The sequence below is a fragment of the Nicotiana sylvestris genome, chromosome 2 (genome assembly GCF_000393655.2).
Source record: "Nicotiana sylvestris chromosome 2, ASM39365v2, whole genome shotgun sequence".
NCBI classification, from domain to species: domain Eukaryota; kingdom Viridiplantae; phylum Streptophyta; class Magnoliopsida; order Solanales; family Solanaceae; genus Nicotiana; species Nicotiana sylvestris.
In genome coordinates, this window is record NC_091058.1 from 88,313,897 (window position 1) to 88,331,240 (window position 17,344).

The window sequence follows — 17,344 nt, forward strand, 5'->3', positions numbered from 1 at the left end:
CTTATGTGCACATATTATCCTAAATTACCAATCTAACATTGAAATTGGGAATGATGTGAAATGTGGCCTAGTGCCAAATATATGACGTGATAGCTGTGGCTCCAAGTGTCTATGAAATGATATATGTGATACAAAGATTGAATTGAGATGATTGATGGAAAAGGGAAACGCCTTGGTAAAGCGGCCTAGCCGATCGGGCCGAGATCGGACGCCATGCCGCACACATGGTGGTATTGTGTTGATATTGAGCCCCGGATAAAAAGAGGAAAAATGAGATTGTGATTGAAGTGTATGTCTCAAATGAGGCAACCTAGCCGATCGCATCGAGATCGGACTCCACTGAAGCTAGCGGTGGTATAGCGAACAATGATGAACAATATGAAATGGCCCAAATTAAAGGCTATGGAAACATAATGCGAAAATTGTATGATTCTTCTACATTGATAATGTTGTGATCGTTTAAAGCTTTTGAGTTATACTTGTGTTTTCCTTATGTTTGGTATGAAAGTTCTTTCTAACTAGATGGTGTTTAGTTATACATACTAGTACTATTCCATGGTACTAACGTCCCTTTTGCCGGGGGTGCTACATTTTTAAATAAATGTAGGTGGCTCCATTGCGGATAGTGTCGATCGCGCGTAGCGGAGTACCTTCTTCTCAAAGTCTTGGTGAGCCCCTTTCTCCTTCAAGGGGTTATATTGCACATCTTTTGTTGTGGACTTCCACTTTTGAGGTATAGCCGGGGCCTTATTGCCGGCATTGTCATACTTGTCTTTTACATCTTTAGAGGCTCCGTAGACATATGTGTGGGTTATGTACGGGTGTTGGATGAGTCTACGAACTATGTTGTAATTCTAACTCTCGCTTCTCTAAAGTGTAATTGTATGGAATCTTGGAACTTAACTACGGCTTAACGTTATGATATAAAATGATCTAACAACGTTGAATGTACTATATTTCCTCGTCTAAATAAATGAAAGCATGGTTTCCTTATTCATATTGAGTTGGGTAGGAAGTGTTTGATAAGGCTTGCTCAGTTGGGTTCACTCGATTGAGTGTCGGTCGCGCCTCCCGAGGTTGGGGCGTGATAGATAAATGTGCAACTAATGTATAACGGTGGGGATATTTTTGATAAGAAACTCAAACGGGGGATAAATAAGGCATGTTTATGATAGTAGAAGGGCAAATCAGACCCTTAACTGTAATTATAATGGGTTTTGCAAATAATAATAATTTCTATTTATCTATTATCTATTTATTATTACTATTTACTTTGCCACTTAAGTTTTTTATATATAAACGGCGGCTTTGCCCTAAACTGAATTTTTTGTTCATCGCCTTCCCAGCGTTTTAGCATCTCTCTGCGCCTTTTTCCCCCTATGCCGTAGGAAGCTTTTTGTATTATCCTTTGTATACAATATAGTTGCTCTTGGTACTGGGCTATTCTTACAGTCCTTTGCGGCTACCTTCGCTTGAAGATTTATGTTATTTCACTGCTTTTGATCGGTGAGTGTTACTAATATTCTATCTCATTTTCTTCTTTTTCCTTGCTTTCATAGTCCAAATCTGCATCTACAGCTTTGATTTGGATGAATAGCCATTAGAATAGAGGAGTAAGACAGAGAGAATTCTAGAGCTGGAAGCTGGAAAGAAGGTAAAGATTAATTACAAACTGAAATAGCATAGTTGAAATGCAAACTATTGCATAAAGTTCTTTTGATTCTTGTTCTTTATTTTTTTTATTTGACGGTAGAAAAAACTTTTATAATACATATTTGAATCAACCAAACAATTCCTTCATATTTTCATTCCAAGAAAATAAATAAATTAAGATACTTAAAAATTCTAAGAAAATTAAACGAAAAGAACATAAGCCTGTAATGGGCCATTGGAAATAAACAGGAAGGAAGAAACTAACTCAAACTCAGCATCCATTACCATTTTAAGATGGAGTATGAGTATTAAGCTTCTTCAACCCATCTTCAACTATCTTATTCTCTTATTATCCACCTTCTTCTTGCCGTGATTGCGAAGTATCTTTTTGTCCATACATATAAGCAGGCGCAAAGAAATAAAAAAATGAATAGAACTGGAAAAATAGAGTTTTTTGAAAGAGAAGATTAACAATGTCAAAAAAATATTAGGATCTGTCTTTTCTCAGTCATGTAGACAATAAATTGCGTCGAGAAAATAAAATCAAAACCGAAAATATTGCAAAAATCGTAGTATTTTATTTTGAATATTTGAGTGTTACAATCTCTGTGAATCCTCTGATTCTTCTTTTCAATAATAAATAAATTCAAGGGCCTTTGAGCTTGATCTTGAATCTATGTTTATTGCCACCAACGATGATCTTATTCTTGAGCTTGAGCTTGGTTGCTTGAACTTGATCTTGATTTGTTCTTCATTCTTGAGCTTGAATTTAATTTGTTCTTCGTTCTTGAGCTTGAGCTTGATTGCTTGAACTTGAACTTGGCTGCTTGAAGCTTGAAACTTGTGGAGGAATTTGCAGCGTTTGATCCACGAGCTCTTTCTTGCTTCTTGTTAAGTTTCTGGTGTCTTTTCTGGGTTATGAAGACCCCTATTTATAGTTGTGGAAGGGAGGAGTTATGATAAGAACAAACTCTTTCCGACCAATCAAATTAAAGTGTGACAAAGCTGCATTTGATTGGCCAGAACATGTCACTTGTACACGTGTCGCAATTTTATTGGCCTTTTAATGTGACTTGGCATGCCTTGTCATTTTGACAAGTGGCATGATCCTATTGGCTCTTCCGTTTGATTGGACGTGCCACATCATTTGACACGTGGCACCAAATTGGGCCTCTAGGAACATGACATCTTGGGCTTAATGAATTGGGCTCATCACTTTAGCCTAATTAAATGGGCTAGCTCAATAGATTAAGACTTATTTATTTAATCCATATACATTGGACTTATATAATTAATTCAATTATATTAGCCCATAATATTTATTTGAACTAATATATCTTGAATTTAAAATATAGTCTAAATTACTTTACGGATTTAATTCCAATAGAATTTATATGCCTGCAATTCAATAAATGAATTTTCAAGGCGATAATAAGGCATCAACTCTGTATATAGGAGAACCATCTCATGTGCGTACTATATATATAGTTCATTTTTACTCCACCAATTCGAATACATGTTGCAATGTGATTGTCATGACCCCAACTACCCGGTCGTGATGACATCTATCACATTACTAGGTAAGCCAACCCAAACATTTAATCACAACGAATTTCTTTTATAAAACCATTTTCTAACACGGGTTTAAATCTCAATTTTCATAAGAAATGTATAAAATAGCTAAAAATGTGCGGAAATCAATAAAACATTAAACCAACACAGCCCAAACATCTGGTGTCACGAGTCTAGAGCCTCTAAATATACAAATCTAACTGTCTCACACTCAGCACTCAGGCTCAAATACACCTCATAATAGTAATAATCATAATAACAGTTGCGGCGTGCAGCCCAATCCATAGTTTATAGTCAACTACGCTCATTGGGGGTGTACAGACTCCGGAGGGGCTCCTACAGCCCAAGCGTCATATCGGTGCGCTGCACAGCCCGATCCAATATATATATATTGCTGCGGCGTGCAGCCCGATCCATATAAGTATTACTACGGCGTGCAGCCCGATCCATAATGTTTATAGTCCTCATCATTATGTCCTCAACCTCTCTTAGTCATTAACCTCACAGCCACTCGGGCGTAACAATAGAATTTAGGGAACTCAGTCCGAACAGTTCTCACATTAAGAAGTAGAGGGATAAAACCAGTTTAAAGCAATAAATAGGTAAAACATGACTGATGATATGCTTTTAATCAAATAGAGTGAGGAAAAACAGTAAAAATGCCCCTAAGGGTCTCAACAGGTCGACACAAGGCCCCAAACATGGCATACAACCTATAATACAGTATAAATGTCTAAAACATGAGATATCATAAGGGTTCAAGTCAAGTACGTGGCTTAATAGCCGCTACGGGATGGACCAAGTCACAATCTCTACCGGTGCATGCCCACACGCTCATCACCTAGCATGTGCGTCACCTCATTTATCAAAACAATTCGAAATACCGGGGTTTTGTACCCTCAGTTCCAGATTTACAATGGTTACTTACCTCAAACCGGGTGAATTACTACTCCACGACGACTTTGCCTCTCGCCTCGGCCTCAACTCGTGCCGAATCTACCCAAAATTAGAATCATAACATCAGAATATGCTAAAGAATCGAAGCCCAAGCGAAAATAATCAAATTATACCAAAAATCCCGAAATTGGCCAAACCCGACCCCCGGGCCCACATCCCAAAACTCGATGAAAATTACATCAACGGAATCCTTATCCTCCTACGAGTTCATACATACCAAGAATACCAAAATCCGACCACAAATGGCCCCTCAAATCCCTAGATTAAAGTCTCAAGTTTCCAAGCCCTAACTCCCCAATTTAGGCTTCAAATTCCCCAAATTTCATGCTTAATTAGGTAGAAATCATAATAGGATTGAGTATTAAGTCCAAAATTCTTATCTCCAACAAGTTCTCTTTGATTCCCTCTTCAATCTCTCTCAAAAAGCTCCAAAACCGAGTCAAAAATGGTGAACTTAGGCCAAAACTCACGAAAATGGCCTTTTAAACATTCTGCCCAGTGATCAGAAGTCCATCTTCGCGAACGCGATCAAAGCCTCGCATTCGCGAAGCACAAAAATTCCATTGACCAAAATTCTCCTACGCGAACGCGACCACATCATCGCGAACGCGATGCCTCAGCCTCACCAACCATCGTGAACGCGGTCAGGCATCTCGCGAACGCGATTGCTTCCCATTCCGACCCTTCGCGAACGCGGGACCCCTCGCTGAATCCAAAATCTGCAACTTCCTTTTAACTTAAAATGGTTTGTTCGACGATCCGAAACTCACCCGAGACCCTCAAGTCCTCAACCGAACATGCCAACATATCCCATAACCTTATTCAAACTTGTTCCAACCTTCGGAACGCCCAAAATAACATCAAAACATCAAAATCACATCGGATTCAAGCCTAAGAATTCCAAAAACTTCTAAATTCTGCTTTCGATCAAAAAGTCTATCAAACCACGTCTGAATGACCTGAAATTTGCACACACATCCCAAATGACACAACGGACCTACTGCAATTCCCGAAATTCCATTCTGACCCCTATATCAAAATCTCACCTACCAACCGGAAAATGCCAAAATTCCAATTTCGCCAATTCAAACCTAAATCTACTTCGGACCTCCAAAACATATTTCGATCACGCTCCTAAGTCCCAAATCACCTCCCGAAGCTATCCGAACTATCGAAACTCACATCCGAGCCCTTTTAACACATATGTCAACATCCGATTGACTTTTCCAACTTAAGCTTACTTAAAAGAGACTAAGTGTCTCAAACCTTACCAAAACTTGTCCGAACCCGAACCAATTAACTCGATAACATATAATACAACTGAACAAAGCAATAAGAAGCAGAAATGGGGAAAACGAAGCGGTAATTCATGAAACGACCGGCCTGGTCGTTACAGTGATATTTTTTTTTTGTGCGAAAAGAATGTATTCTTACATCTCCAAATATGCCTTTATTTGATCATAAAGGGTCTTTATTGTGGGGCTTAGTCCTGACAATTTTATATTTGGATTAATTTTTTTTGCTTTATAATCTAGCTTTCTTATAATAATTATTTTTTGATGAAGTAGGGGAATTTCATTAAATGGCATTAAGAAGATGCATAGCAAAAATTACAACATAAAGGTATTGTCTGCTCATATACAAAAACTTACAGGACAACTAAGGAGCAGACAAAATCCACAAATAGTTCAACACTAGTTACAGGGGCCTGATTGAAGCAACTAAATAAGTTAATTAAACAAGTGGCTTTAAGAGTGTGGTTGGGAGTTAGCTTTCTTATAATAAAATTGTATGCGGAAAAGTGGATTCATGATCACATCATCTACTAATAAATCACCTTTAATTATCTTTGGAAACTAAAAAAGTAGATAGATGATAATAAATCTATGGCTATGTTTTTCATAACTATAGTTATTTGATTCTCTGAGAATTCTTTTGAAGGCAATAATGCCTGATTGGACGATTATTTGTGATCCATTTAGTTCGCACATTATTAAGTTATGAATGATTTTTCCTTATGTGTATTTCTCCAAATAGTAGTCATCATATGATGTGCTGTTGAGAGTTTTTCATCAATAAGAAGTATCAATGTCTTGTTTCTGCTGCTCTAACCTTCTTTTTTTGGGTTGAGAATAATTACAAACTCTGACTTTGTTGTTCCAATTTTATATGATAATGTTAAATGGTTGTGCTTTATATTTCATATTATACTGTATAGATGGGTGTACTTTAGGAATAAATATTAAGATACAAAATTTAGACTATTAAATAAAGAGTCTCTATGAAACGCTTGAAAATAAATGTCTAACAGTACAAAGCCCAAGTTGAGCAAATGACAACGCCCATATCTTGGCTTTGAGATGTTACTGAACCCCACACCTCAGATGATATCAAAAGCTAATTTTGTAAGTTATTTTACTGTTTTAGAGTATGTACTCTTTTGCTTAACCTCCACGAAAATCAGTTGGATGGAACATCAACCATTAGCTTTCCCCAATCTGGTTAAGAATTTGATTTGTGAGTCATCAAAACTCCTGTAATGGATAGATTATATGGTGTCTTTTCGTGGCTCACGTATACTTGGTGGAGGACTTTGCAAGTTTATGCAGAATGCCCCGTAAGGCTCAAAACCTCTCTCTGTCAATACTAATTAGGCAACCGATAAGGCAATACTGGCATCTTTATTGTGTGTTGCAGGCAAATCAAGAATTTTAGCATTCGCAATAATTATATTGCATGGTTATTTTCTTAAGTGATGGTATGCTTTATTTATTTTTTAGTCTAAAGCAGTAGTTACATATCAACGTGGAGGCTTTTATAGCACCAACAATTCTCGATTCTACATCAAAGATAGATGCATACAATTTATATTTGTGAGTTTGATAGTAATTTCGTGCATGCTAGATGGATGTACTCTTGAATGTAAAACCTCAAAGGAAATTTTTTTGTACCAACATCAACTTTTCTTCATCAAAGGCAATTGCAGGTTCAAATAGGGGGAGAAAAATATTTATAGGTTCTTATTTGGATATCAAAGTGTTCTTATGCTTTATCTAAATAAAAGTTGTTTGGATATCCTTTGCATTTCTATGATTTCGCTCTTCAAGTTGGAAAAAATCAAAAAAATAAAGTTCCTGATTTTTCTGCTTGGTTCCAGTATCAATCAAATTGTTTACAATGACACATTATCTTATTCCATAAGTGTGTGTTCACTTTATATTCTTTGTTATTAATACTAAATTCTACTTTAGTATATTGCTTTGATGTAAAGAGTATATCTTTCTTCTAAGTAATTGTGAATCATCTTTTAAGACAAAAGTTTATTGTAAATATAAAATATTCTACATAATCCCGTCTTTTGAAATTCCAATCTTTCAAAATTGATACGTTCGCAATTACCTTGATGGGTCTTGTTTAAGGCTCTAAATGAAAGTTAATATTATTATTATTATGTATCTTCTTCAGCTTGAAAGAAGTTGAAAGATGTAGATAGAGGAAATATATTGTAAAGACATGTTAGTTAGCAATACCTACAGGTTGAATCAAGTGTGCAAGCATAAGTTGTAGGCTTTATGCACGGTGAATGTAACGACCCGGCTGGTCGTTATCACACATCCTTTTTTCTGAGGGGATATAGAGTTTTTCCAATTTAAGTGACAATAATCGAAATGAGATTATTTAATTAATTCAGAGTCACCACTTGGGATAATTTATGGTATCTCAAGTTCCCGATTTATTTTAAATTGCAAATTAAGGACAATTGACTCTGTTTTAAAGTCTGCGAAACCAGAAGACCGGGTAAGGAATTCTGTTAACCCGAGAGAAGATGTTAGACACTACCGGATTCTGTGGTTTTAGCACGGTCGCTTTAATCATGCGTAGCTTAATCAATTTGTTTAATTACGTGTTTTAGAACCTATGTGCATTTCACCTTCGCTTTTAATTGCTTGATTATTCGTAATTTTGGAATCATCTTAAAACGAGTCACGCGTACGTGTACTCATTTCGTTTGGCGCATTAGGAATCATGTCACACGTACGTGTACACAATCAATCACGCTTTGTTAATATTAAGAAAGATTGGCCGATGTTACGCGAACGCATACCTCGATTTATTTTGAAAATCGTAAACATGTCACACGAACGTATACATAATTACTATAATTTAATTAAGAGCGTACCTAGAAGCATACTAACGATATGAATTACTTGTAAAAATAATAGAAGAAAAGCATATTTCCTCGTCTCAATCCTTTATTCTATATTGTAATTGCATCCTATCTTTTCTTTTCATTTTCTTGGATTTACTTTGGGGCACACATTTTGTATACTTTTTAGGCGAGTTGCAGTTTAATTGTCCACCTTGATTGACTCTGTTTATTTTCAAATAGTTCAAGATTTGAAGAGTTTATGAATTAGAATTCCTCCAATATTTTGCTTTACATATACTTTTGTACTCAAGGCGGCGTTTCCACTTGCATACATTTCAACGATGAAGGCTTTTATTGGACTTTAATATATATTCAAAAAAAATAAATTGAATTTACAAACCAAATCTTATAATCCACATTAATTAAATACATAGAATAATAAAGATTGCCACACAAAGAAAAAGAACAAATATATAGAATGTGAAATACAACAAGATTCCATATATCCAAATCAAATACTATTCAACAAAAAGAGGTAGAGAGATAAACTGGAAATTAAAGAAGGCAAAAATGAAGAGCTTACCTATTGAAAGCAAAGAAACAGTTCGAAGTACCAAATAAAAGTCGGACATGAATCGGAATGGGCTTCACTCGACGGAAAATTGCTACTGAACAAAGACCTCGGACCACGACCTTCAACGACCTCGAAGTTTGCCGGAATACTTAAACTAAACTAGTGACCAACGAACAGAGCATAAAGCCGATGCTGCGTTTTTGAAGAATGGATGGCTGCTCTAGTTTTGGAGATTTTGTTTCTTTGGCCGTTGCCCTCTCGTCCGTCCTTCCCTTCCCTCCGTTTATTTATGTATACGTTTGCTTATATTTGATTGAATATTTAACAATCAACCACTTTCCTCTTTCTGGACTGATTTGATTATCAAAGAAGAAAGATGTAAAAACTGAAGCTAAGTTTATTATTGGACAACAGAGCTGGGTTAAAAGTATGATGGGTTTTGGGGTTGTTTGGAAGAAGGCAGCGTCTTTTTTTTATGGTGGTGGGATGCCATTCTTTTCTCTAAGGGATGTGGGTGAGGCTCGTTCTCTTCTTCCTTTGACGGTGTGTGGCGGAGATGAAGTTTTGGAAGGAGTTCTGGCCGTTGGGTCTTGGAGAAGGAGAAAGAGCAGTCGTTGTCTCTCTTTCTCTTGAGTGTGTTGCTGTCGATCTTTTTGTCTAGTGAATTAGGTTAGCTCTATATAGAAGGAAATAGGGTATATCTTAGAGATGGGGGATATTGAGTAGTGGGCTTGGCCAAATTTGGGCCTCTTTTGGGCCAAGTCAAGCTTAAAATAATAGTTCTCACATAAAAACAAGACACATTTAGTCTAAAATTTTTCTTCTTATCTTTTTTGGAAAAATATAATATCAATACTATTTTCTATATATTTTTTTTAATTTTATGAAAGGTAATGTGTAAAACCTCGGGAGGGTCAAAAATTACATGTCTACAGCTGCCCCTCTTTTACTGGAAACATGAAGAGTTTTCAGACAAAGAACTATGAGATAGGTTTTTTGATCTGACCCTTATTTAGAGAGACCAAAAATCAAAATTAAAAAGAATATGACCGAGCCATGGTGTCTGAGCTGCCTACATATCCTTGGCTATAAAGGAATCAGGTCACGTGTAGTTCAGAAGTAGGAATAGTGATAGGGTATACCGAGGTGGAAGTCTAGTGAAATGTCGTCGAGGTTCCGGTCCGCGGTTCCTGCCATTACATAAAAATAAAAAGAAAAATTACAGCAAAAAAAAAAACACAAGATCTCATCTACTTCTTGTCTTGAATCTTCTTTGAATCTCCACTTGCTCTTTCAACATGAAACAAAAAATTCACCATGTTCTTCAGGTGGACATCCTACTGACTTGAATTTGAAGAAAACTGAAAGTTGACCATGTTCTTCAGTCGGGCATCCTGCTACTTGCACTTGAAATAAACTTGAACTTGGAGTAGACTTTGAGCTTGAAAACCTTTCTCCTCAGGCAGCTTGTGCTACTTTCTGATTTTGAATTAAAAATTGCCTCTATTCTCCAAGCGGGATCCTGCTGTTTTTGACTTGAATCTTGAAACTGAAAGTTAATCCTGTTCTTCAGGCGGACTCCTGCAGTCTTTGACTTGAACTTGTAAACCGAAAGTTGACCCCGTTCTTCAGACGGGATTCTCCTGATGCTTCTTGAACTCGAATATTGAAAATTGACCATGTTCTTCAAGCGGGCTCATGATGCCTCTCAGGCTTGAAATTGCAAACTGAAAGTTGACCCTGTTCTTCAGGCGGGATTCTCCTGACGCTTCTCTAACTTGAAATTGAAAGTTGACCCTGTTCTCCAAGCGGGCTCCTGATATCTCTCCGACTTGAATCTTGAAAACTGAAAGTTGACCCTGTTCTTCAGGCGGACTCCTGATGCCTCCCTAACTTGAACTTGTAAACTGAAAGTTGACCCCACTCTTCAGGCGGGATCCTCCTGCTTGATTTTGAACGAAATTGAAATTTGACCCCGTTCTTCAGGTGGGTTCTTGGTGCTTCTTTGACTTGAACCTAAAATCGATTTCCGAAATGTTGCCCCTCGTTCTCCAGGTGGGTGTCTGCAATCAAAAACAACAAAACAAATAAAATTTTCTACCCCAGTTTGCACTAGGAAGATTTCGGCAAGCCAATCATATATACTTAATTTAGGCCTTGTTGTAATAATTTTGAAAACTATGTTTTTTCCTTCAATCTTACTAATAAAAGATAACTGTTTCACATTAAATAGAAATGTTTAGGAAATTAATACAAATACCCCTTAGTCATCCCAGAACCCGGTGTCACAAGTGCATGAGCATTTACTAGGTATTGAAATAAAATACAATAACTGTCTGGAATACAATTAGACAGAGAAGAAAATATAGTACAATACTCTGAAAGAGACTCTGCTGGTTGCGGATCGTCTCGAGATGTACAGCTCGCCTGAGTCCCAGTATCAATCATGCGGCAGAGCTAAACTAGGCCACTAGACTTACATGCGTCTCTGCAACAAAATGCACAACAAGTGTAGTATGAGTACGAAAATAACGTGTACCTAGTGAATATCTCGTCTAATCTCGAAGAAGTAGAGATGAGAGGTCGACTTCGACACTTACTAGTGATCCAATAGTAATATATTAATAATGCAAATAATCATCGATTTATTAAAAGCGGCAGTAAATTTAAGTAAGTCACGAAACAAGTAAACATTCCTTTTTATATTAAGAAGTCTCCAAATTCATAATCTATTATTTATCAATTTATCTCAGACCTGGGGGGCAATATCAGTTCATAAATCTCAAGCAAGCATTACAAACATGCGCAAAACATGCCGAGGTCATACGACCCGATCCAACAGGTATTTAAACTGTGCACTGCCAGAGGGTCGAATGGCGCAAACCATAGATGCATCTATTTAATCTTCCAAGGCGTTCGGTCCGTTCTAAAATTAAACACACGCAGACAGTCAATCAAGAAGTCATCAGGGAACAATTATCCAAAGAAAAGCCAATTCTCTTTTTAACAATTCAAGAAAATGAAGTTTAATCTTTTTAGAAATTCATTTACTAATTTGATGTGATTTAAGCAATTCAAAGTGTCAACAAGATTACAAATATTCCAAGTATAGCATGCTTTTGGGTCCTAGACTACCCGAACTTAAACATAATAGTAGCTACGCACGGACTCTCGTCACCTCGTGCGTACGTAGCCCCCACAAATAGAAGCACAATCCAATTAATTCACCTATGGGGACAATTCCCTCTTACAAGGTTAGAGAGGAAACTCACCTCGCTCCGAAGAGCCATCACCGGTATCCCACGTCCTTCTGAATCCTCAAATTGATGCACGACGCTCCAAAACTAGCCAATAATTATGTAAACCCATTAGTATATGTTCAATTACTCATTATAATCCAATTTATAACAATTCCTAACTCCGATCGAAAGGTTGACAAAAATGCCCTCATGCCCACGTGCCCGGATTCCGAATTTTTTTGAAGATAAGGTCTACCCATAACCTCACGAACTCAAATATATAATTTACTCTAATTTCATGTTCAAAATCGTGGTCAAAATCCAAGAATACTAATTTTCTAGGTTTTCCCTCAAACCCTAAGTTTTCCACAAGTTTTCATGCTCAAATCCATATACAATCATGTATTTAACTCAAAATTAACATAAACCACTTACCTCATGCTTGGTGGTGAAAATGACACCTCAAAGTTGCTCCAAAATCGATTCCAATGGAAGAAATAAGGTTAAAATGAATCTAACCCCCGATTTAAAAGAACCTCACTGCCTCCAACATTTTCGCACATGCGGTCACTTGACCGCTTCTGCGGTTGCGCAAGTGCGACCTACTAACCGCTTCTGCGGTCCTCCTTTAAGCCCCAAACTTCCGCATTTGTGTCCTTCCTTTCGCAGGTGCGACCCCGCTTCTGTGGCAAGATGACTGCATCTGCGATCCCAGCCTAGCCCAGCCACTTCCGCTTCTTCGGCACCTACGCCGCTTCTGCGGCTCCGCACCTGCGGCCAAAACCTCGCAGGTGTGGTTACACCAGATACCAGGTGCTTCAGTCCTTCTTCAAATTCCAAATTTGATCCGTTAACCATTCGGAATCCTCCCGAGGCCCTAGGGACCCCAACCAATCATACCAACCTGTCCCATAATATAATGCAGACCTGCTTGAGGCCTCAAATCATATCAAACAACGCTAAAATCATGAATCGACCTCCAATCCAAGCTTAATGAACTTTAGAATTCAAACTTCTACATTCGATGTCGAAACCTATCAAATCCCGTCTGATTGACCCCAAATTTTGCACACAAGTCATATTTGACATTACGGACCTACTCCAACTTCCGGAGTCAAAATCCGACCCTGATATCAAAAATTCCACTTTTTGTCAAACTTCTCAAAACTTCAAATTTCTATCTTTAGCCAAATGACTCCAAAACAACCTACAAACCTCCGAATTCACTTACGATCGCGCTCCCAATACCATAATCACCATGCGGAGCTATTGCCAGTCTCGGAATCCCAACAGACATCGATGTATGTGGCGAAATCATAGGACTCAATTTCTCGCTATCAAACCACTTCGGAAGAATACCTTGAGACCCCGAGCACGTGGAGTCGCGATTGAGTCCCCTCCCTCGGGGCCCCGACTTAAAGAAGACGAAGGTGGGGGCTAGAGCAGAAAGGGAAGTTCCCAAGGCACACGGCTAAGTCTGATAGGGCCGGCCTATCCAGGGTCTATGCCTAAGCACCACGTCTAAGCCGTCCCATCTCCATATTTTATAATTGACGTATGTTGTACTATATCCGGGTTCCCCTCCTATATAAAGGGAGCCCACACTACTTTGTAAGGGGCTGATGTTGCTCCAACTATTCTCTACAAGATCAATAATCTCTCTCTCTCTCTATCTCCCTCTTCTCTCTAACTCGCTCATTCTTATTAGCTCGAGGCCACTCTTAACGTTTACTGCTTTCTTACTTGTTCTTCATTTATTGCTTGGTATAGGCCATAAAGAGCCTTGTTTGATCATACCTTAAATGTTATCCCATTCCTGACTATCCCCGATATATCAAGCTCAAGCTAGATATCGACCTCGAGGTCCTTCATCGACCAGTCCGAGGCTCGGGCTGCAAGTATCTCAATTTGATTACTGCCCCGTTTTAGCTTGTATTTCTTCATTAAACTTCATATTCCTAGCATCAATTTCTCTAACAACTAGCATAAAAATAGATCACGTATTTTTAAAATCTCATTTACAAATTTAATTGTCGTTACCATTTTCACGATAAACAGTTTGGTGTCCACCGTGGGGCTAAAAATAATAGTGATTATTTTCTTGCTAGTTTCATTACACAAACGCAAGTTATCTTTCACGTTTTTTCTTTTCCAAGATCTCTTGATTTCAGGTCGAAATGTCTGGCTCGGCAAACGGGGTTAAGAACGATTACCTTGAAAATCAAGGAGAAAACGGTTTGGCTGTTCCAGTCGTTGGCGCGCCATCGCAGAACCCTGGTAACACACCTGGACCAATTCCAGCGGATGCGATTTCGCGAGACATGCAGCGGGTTGACGAAACTTCACGCACCAACGGAAGCATACAACATGGCGACCAACAGGAAGCCAAAAGACCCCAGCTCGGGAAGAACAGGAAATTAGTCTTCATGTTATTTTTGAAATGTTGCAGGCACAACAGTTGGCCATTGCTCGGTTACAAAGCCATCCGAAGACTTCCAACACAGCAACGCCGGAAGCAGCTCCGAGCAAGTACCCGAGAGATCAAGCAATGACGGATCGATAGCTGACCTTGCCATAGCAAAGATGCTTGGGGATCTCTCCGAAAGGATCGAACCAGGTTTGTGGAAATTCGTGCAATGGGCGTTCCACGAGGAAGCGGCCCCGGAACCCATTTCAAAGAAGTCCAGAACGCCAGAACTCCCTAAATACAACATGACCTCAGATCCTAGCGAACACATCACCGCCTATACAGGCGCGAGAAAAGGCAACGACCCAAAAGATGATGAGATCGAGCCCGTCTTTTTGAAGAGGTTCGGGGAAACACTCTCGTAAGAAACCATGATGTGGCATCATAACCTAGCGCCCGACCCCATAAACTCGCTTACCATACCGACATATTCCTCCATAGAGACACACGATGATGCCATCGAAGCAACAACGAGGGAGCCCGACACATTCAGGTCCGAACAAAGGGGGAATGAAATGCCACGGGAATTCGCACCTCATTCCCTGATGGAACGAACGTGAGCCCCCAATCTCGGATAACTGGGAAATAAAGGCCTTCACTTAAAGCCTAAACAAACCAGGCCCGACGATTTCAGGGAAGTTCAAAAAAAACTTGATCAGGTACCCGGCCAAGACCTGGTCGGATGCCTGTACCTGACATCAGTTGCAAATCAGGGTTGTGGATGACCATCCGGGAGCCTCCTCGGGCTTAGTTTACCCAAACAGGATCCTGTCAAAGAAATCAATGCCAAACAAAAGGATGTACCACCCGTGCGCCGCAGATAGGAAGAACGCCCCACAATGCAATCTACCTCGCAATGATCGGAGAATGGCTCGAGGACAATATCCTCGATGAATCGTTAACAAAGCCAGATCCGACGAGGACGCATGGCCGACAAGGGCGCTTCGCCCATCAGAGTACAATTTCCAAATCGTTATACCAAACATCGTGTTCATCATAGGCGAAACCAGGGACGTTGAATGGCTCGGACCAATTCGGTCAAATTCCTCTCAAAGGGATTGCAGCCTGGCGCAGGAACTACATAGCAAGTACGACCGCAGGGTCGAAGATAGCCACTAGCTCCAAAGGAAAGACACCAAGCCGCTCGACAAAAATCACCACCGAGAACTGATGAGCGACCGAATTCAAGTTCAGTCCCCAGTATGGAAGTCGACCGAGAGGAACAAAGCAAACGAGCCCCATTGCATTGCCACGACAATGGAGGTGCAACGACCCTTTCCAAGAACTTGTAAAAGGGATAGCAAAATTTCTGGTCACCGGAGAAAGGCAGATCTGGGGATATACCCCCAAGGATTCCCTCAACAAAGAGGGTACCGAGGCCTCATCTCGACCACACAACGACGTACTGGTAACCTTCTTCCTCACTCAATTCATTTTAAATAAAACATGTGCACATGAGTGCAGGTGGCTCGATCAGCACTGTCGGTCCAAGGATGATGGGGCGGCTCGGGCCGCCGGGTCAAAACACAACCACCTCTCGAATCTTTGACAGATTCCGAACGACGATCGCTACGACAAGGAGAAAGACCATTCTCTCAGTACAGCATGACTGGTCCAGACCGGAACGCCGAGTCCCATATCACCAAGGGAGGCGTAAGACACGGACGCTTTATTCTAACGACTGCGGGCGCATCGCCCGAAGACAGGGCCGCCCCCACTTCGCCAAAGATGAAATTCCACGCAAGGGGCGGAATTAAAACCGTTGGCAGGAAGCAATACGCGACAATGGGAAATTCTGCATCACATGACGCATCGCCGACACCAATATCTCCACTCTCGAAAGAGTCAAAGGGTAAGCAAACCACATCTTCAGCCAAGTCCTATTAAACGTAGCGGAGGGCCATACTAGAGTCCATGCCCCGAAACAGCAGGAACATACCAAACCCCGGAACGTCGCCTACACATCCCGCGGTAAAGAAAACTACCTCCCTCCTTCGTTATTTTTCACTAACCTATATGCAGACACCCGGCTAGGGCATTCGAAAGTTCTAACACTACCCAGAGACCCTAAGGGCTTAACGGAACCTACTGTGCTCTTTCCCCCAGGTCGGACTTCCGTCCCGAAGAGGGTCTCGCTAGCAAGGTCCTTGGCGGAACAACGTACCCCCTAAGGATGATCCGACAAGATCACATGTTTTCTTCTACAATCAAACGATGAGGGACACCCCCCACCCTTTTGAAGGCGTCGTGTGCTCGGAAGGGCCAGGGAATGGCAGACTGAGTTTCAATAGGGAATCGTGTACCAGACCAAATGGTTCAAGGAGCCGCTCCCGCGCGGGCTAAGCTCACAATAATGAAATGATATGTATTTATGCCAAGCAATAAAAGAATATCTTTTAGCATCTCATACTCCAAAAAAGGAAATTTCGGCATACTCTCGGCAGGGATCCCTCCACCAAACACGTCCCGAAATACTTGGATACTTAGCGTCAACAATTTGGCACCCGCACGACCCCAGGGTCGGAACTTCGGGCTCATAAAGCCCCAACAAGGTAACTCCGAGCTCATAAATAACGGCCTTCGAGCCTAAGCAAACTCGATGACTCGGAGACTATCGCCAATCGCCATACACTGGAAAACCCGAGGCCGTAAGACCCCGAGCTGGCAAACTCGGTATAACCAGAACTATTCTACATAGCAACAAAAACTGTAAGACCTCAACATGCATGACA

The 17,344-nt window shown here is 40.0% G+C and overlaps 1 long non-coding RNA gene across 1 annotated transcript; it reads left to right on the top strand.

The window, feature by feature from the left end:
• The first annotated feature begins 1,332 nt into the window (after nt 1–1,332).
• Nucleotides 1,333–7,257, top strand: LOC138886519 (uncharacterized). The gene is made up of 2 exons (XR_011405394.1): nt 1,333–1,506; nt 1,579–7,257. It is a non-coding gene; the product is annotated as an uncharacterized lncRNA (long non-coding RNA).
• The last annotated feature ends 10,087 nt before the right edge of the window (nt 7,258–17,344 follow it).